General features: G+C 47.9%; 1 protein-coding gene across 1 annotated transcript in view; it reads left to right on the top strand.

Annotated features, from left to right (window-relative positions):
- LOC311139269 (uncharacterized protein) overlaps positions 1-5,000 on the top strand; it is a 71,389-nt gene that overhangs the window by 16,043 nt on the left and 50,346 nt on the right. The window lies entirely within an intron of this gene.

Below are 5,000 nucleotides of genomic sequence, written 5' to 3'. Positions count from 1 at the left end.
TAACCTGTATGCACGTGATTTACACCCATCAACTGCTTTTATAGCATTGTTTTGCCTCCCAGAATTTGGCACGAATTAAAGAAGTCAACAAAGTATTTTTATGATCTTATCATTTCATCTATTTCCTCCCAGACTTGGACGGGTGACAGACGATCGCAGTAGAGGTACACTCCCCTTGTTGTAGGCTTTGCAGTGCGGTGTTGTAAGTCACTGTATGTTAGTCCTATATGATGTTTATTCAGATTTTACAAAGATAGTTTATTGAGACAGGAATGTGACCTCATAACTCATATAAAAAATAGTGTTCATATGAAATGAGTGGTTGAGGGTGTTGAAGGTTAGATATAGCGAATGTAGGTCTACATCTGCTGTCATCTTATTTGGAGAGGTTTCGACTAAGGGGAAAAAAGACATTGTAACTACCAATAGCGGATTGTTGCCTACATGTTTATTTCCCCCAGAACATAATGTCGATACAGCCTCCTGAAGTCATAGGAAGGTCGGTTAAACAATCCTCTCAAAGAAGAACCGTTTCCATTCAAGTGTTACTGTGTTTAATCTGCCAAGGTTTATTGTAGTCCACGTTTCATGGACAGGTAGTACATGGAATCACTGGTCATGTTTACATACTGTTTTACTCATTTCATATGTATATACTGTACTCTACTGTATTTTAGTCAATGCCGCTCCGACGTTGCTCGTCCTAATATTTATATATTTCTTTAATTCCATTCTTTTACTTTTAGATTTTGTGTGTATTGTTGTGAGATGTTAGATACTACTGCACTGTTGGAGCTAGGAACACAAGCATTTCGCTACACCCGCAATAACATCTGATAAATATGTGTATGTGATCAGTCAGAGGGTTTTACTGAGGACAGGTGATGTTCAGTTCTGTTCTGTTGAGTTCTGTTCTGTTCAGTTTTGCTCTGTTCAGTTCTGTTCTGTCCAGTTCTGTTCAGTTCTGCTCTGTTCAGTTCTGTTCAGTCCAGTTCTGTTCAGTTCTGTTCAGGCTTACGCTTTGGAGCACAATAGAAGTACATAGGGGTTGTTTACGTAGTCTGAGAAAAGGCAATCAAGTGTAGTTTTATTTTTCTCTTGACCGACTCCTCTTTAAAGGGAGTTTTTCTCTCTCTTTAACACTGCAGGGGTTTGTGTTGTTTCCTAAAGCAATATTGTAGGTTTTACTCCGACCTTTAAGACTCCTGATGTTTTCCAAACCCACACTGTTTCCGCAGCTTCATAGCATGAGCAAAGATTAGTCACATCTTGTCAACAGAAGGTTGAAACCCTGTCACATTGGTAGAAGAGGTTTACTGTCTAGTTGAAACCCTGTCACATTGGTAGAAGAGGTACTGTATGTTGAGTGATGTAATATGAGGGCTCTGCGATGGCAGCAGTGGAACTCTTCTGTTTGCTTTGGCCGTGTTAACTGGTACGGGGTCATCAGACACACGGTGATGTCAGTGCTAGAGATTTCACAAACGTCTTTTCATTTTAGAATCCTCTGCTGTTTGTGTTTCTTCACGTTCATCCACTCACTCACCACCTTGAGATCCATCCAAAGCTTTCACTCTCTCTCTCTTTTCTTTTCTCCAAATCCGTCAGCCTTTCAACCCTCCCACTCTACCTTAGATAGAAGAGTTCTGGGCTGTTTCCCTTGAATGAGATGGTTTACCATCAGTTTGTTAAATGTTAAATCGGATGTTCACAGATGGGATTAAAGGATGACACACTTGTTAACACTTACGTTATGTAAATCCAAGAGTGGCCTACGTTTTACAGGGAAGAGATTTGAAAATATACCTTTGTGTAAGATGCTTTACTTTTTGGCTTTTTTTCTAATACTTTTAAACATTATTTAACTTCAGTTGCTTTTGCCTAATACAATTGCTATAGCGGTATTTGATTTTCTTAAATAGTTTTAGTATCCATAAAGTACTACACTGAAGTCTATCCCCTTTCCCAGAGAGAAAACAAACATAAGCCACCAGGCAGGTGATATGGACGGAGCAGAGAGCACATGTCCTGGAGATCATGGAGAGAAGCATGCTGGAAAATAATCCCTCCTCTGGGTAGGGTTCTGAGAGGCTGATCCCTCCTCTTGGTAGGGTTCTGAGAGGCTGACCCCTCCTCTTGGTAGGGTTCTGAGAGGCTGACCCCTCCTCTTGGTAGGGTTCTGAGAGGCTGACCCCTCCTCTGGGTAGGGTTCTGAGAGGCTGATCCCTCCTCTTGGTAGGGTTCTGAGAGGCTGACACCTCCTCTGGGTAGGGTTCTGAGAGGCTGACCCCTCCTCTTGGTAGGGTTCTGAGAGGCTGATCCCTCCTCTGGGTAGGGTTCTGAGAGGCTGATCCCTCCTCTGGGTAGGGTTCTGAGAGGCTGACCCCTCCTCTTGGTAGGGTTCTGAGAGGCTGATCCCTCCTCTGGGTAGGGTTCTGAGAGGCTGACCCCTCCTCTGGGTAGGGTTCTGAGAGGCTGATCCCTCCTCTTGGTAGGGTTCTGAGAGGCTGACCCCTCCTCTTGGTAGGGTTCTGAGAGGCTGACCCCTCCTCTTGGTAGGGTTCTGAGATGCTGACCCCTCCTCTGGGTAGGGTTCTGAGAGGCTGACCCCTCCTCTGGGTAGGGTTCTGAGAGGCTGACCCCTCCTCTGGGTAGGGTTCTGAGAGGCTGACCCCTCTGGGTAGGGTTCTGAGAGGCTGACCCCTCCTCTTGGTAGGGTTCTGAGAGGCTGACCCCTCCTCTTGGTAGGGTTCTGTGAGGCTGACCCCTCCTCTGGGTAGGGTTCTGAGAGGCTGACCCCTCCTCTGGGTAGGGTTCTGAGAGGCTGATCCCTCCTCTTGGTAGGGTTCTGAGCGGCTGACCCCTCCTCTTGGTAGGGTTCTGAGAGGCTGATCCCTCCTCTTGGTAGGGTTCTGAGAGGCTGACCCCTCCTCTTGGTAGGGTTCTGAGAGGCTGACCCCTCCTCTTGTTTTGGGTTCTGGGAGGCTGATAAATGTTTCCATAAATAGATAGAGCTAGCGATTGCTGCTCTCTCAGATCATATTTTCCCTGACTATATAATGGTTCCCTGTGGGAAGGCTCAATAGACTGCAGGCTGTATAAATGGCTGCCTTTGACTTTATTATGTGCCAGTCCATTGTATGTGAATCGAGAGCTTCAGAGCATTGAGGCTTCTGTACTGTACTGAACGGTAACAGTGTGGCCTTTGTGAGCGTGCCCAGTTCAGTCTATTCACTCCTCCGTTAATGCCAATTGAGTTCATCTGGCTGTGGTGGCCTGGGCCAGCCGACTAGCAGGACATGGATAAAGTCATGAGCTTTGAAATGGAGGGAGGGAGGGAGGGAGGGAGGGAGGGAGGGAGGGAGGGAGAGAGAGAGAGATAGGGGACAGAGAGAGGGAGGGAGGGAGGGAGGGAGGGAGGGAGGGAGGGAGGGAGGGAGGGAGGGAGGGAGGGAGGGGGGGCAGAAGGAGAGAGGGAGGGAGAGAACGAGGGATGCAGAGAGAGAGAGAGAGATAGGGGACAGAGAGAGGGGGGGGCAGAAGGAGAGAGAGAGAGGGAGGGAGAGAAAGAGGGATGCAGAGAGAGAGAGAGAGAGAGAGAGAGAGGGGACAGAGAGAGGGAGGGGGGGCAGAAGGAGAGAGAGAGAGGGAGGGAGAGAAAGAGGGATGCAGAGAGAGAGAGAGAGAGAGAGAGAGGGGACAGAGAGAGGGAGGGGGGGCAGAAGGAGAGAGAGAGAGGGAGGGAGAGAAAGAGGGATGCAGAGAGAGAGTGGCAGAAGGAGGCAGAGGCTGAGTCCCTATTTAGAGGCCTGTTAGAACTCATGCAGCCCCTGATAATGTCATTGGCCCTTGTCCATCCCCTGCCAGCTATCCACCCAGCCAGCCTTCACTAGCACTTTGATCCAAACAGTGAGCTATGTAATCTTGTCTGAGGCCAGGCCAGGATCCTGGGGACAGAGGAACGAGACCGCTGCTGCATCCCAGAGCTGCTGCTCACCACACCCCAAAGCCCTGATAGTCTGCAAGCCCTGCCACATCCGTCGAGCGTCATAGCCCTGATAGTCTGCAAGCCCTGCCACATCCGTCGAGCGTCATAGCCAGCGTAGTAGGATTCAACCTTAGTCCTGTATTGATGTTTTGCCTGTTTGATGGCTCATCGGAGGACGTAGCGGGATTTCTTATAAGCTTCCGCTCCTTGAAAGCGGCAGCCCTAGCCTTTAGCTCAGTGCGGATGTTGCCTGTAATCCATGGCTTCTGGTTGGGATGTGTACGTACGGTCACTGTTGGGACGACGTCGTCGATGCACTTATTAATGAAGCCGGTGACTGATGTGGTAAACTCCTCAATGTTATTGGATGAGTCCTGGAACATGTTCCAGTCTGTGCTAGAGAAACAGTCCTGTAGCTTAGCATCCGCTTCATCGGACCACTTCCGTATTGAGCGCGTCACTGGTACTTCCTGTTTGAGTTTTCGCTTGTAAGCAGGAATCAGGAGGTCAGATTTGCAAAATGAAGGGCGAAGGAGAGCTTTGTATGCATCTGTGTGGAGTAGAGGTGATCTAGAGTATTGTCGCCTCTAGTTACACAGGTGGCATTCTGGTAATAATGAGGTAAAACGGAAAAAAGCCACCTCTGAATGTGCATTTTCTTGTTTGCTTATGACCCTATAGAGCTCGTTGAGCGCGGTCTTAGTGCCAGTATCGGTTTGTGGTGGTAAATAGACAGCTATGAAAAATATAGATGAAAGCTCTCTTGGTAAACAGTATGGGTCTGCAGCTTATCATGAGATATTCTAACTCAGGCGAGCAAAACCTTGAGACTTCCTTAACATTAGTGATCGCGCACCAGCTGTTGTTAACAAAGAGACACACCCCTCCCCCTCTCGCCTTACTGTCTGGTCTTGACGATGCATAGAAAAACCAGTAAGTTGTATATCCATGTCCTCGTTAAGCCACAACTCCGAGAAACATAGGATATTACAGTTTTTCCAGGTCTCGTTGA

The sequence above is a fragment of the Coregonus lavaretus genome (genome assembly GCF_964263955.1).
Source record: "Coregonus lavaretus genome assembly, chromosome: 13".
NCBI lineage: Eukaryota > Metazoa > Chordata > Actinopteri > Salmoniformes > Salmonidae > Coregonus > Coregonus lavaretus.
The sequence above is the reverse complement of the archived record's forward strand: the minus strand, read 5'-3'. Positions and strand labels throughout refer to the sequence as shown.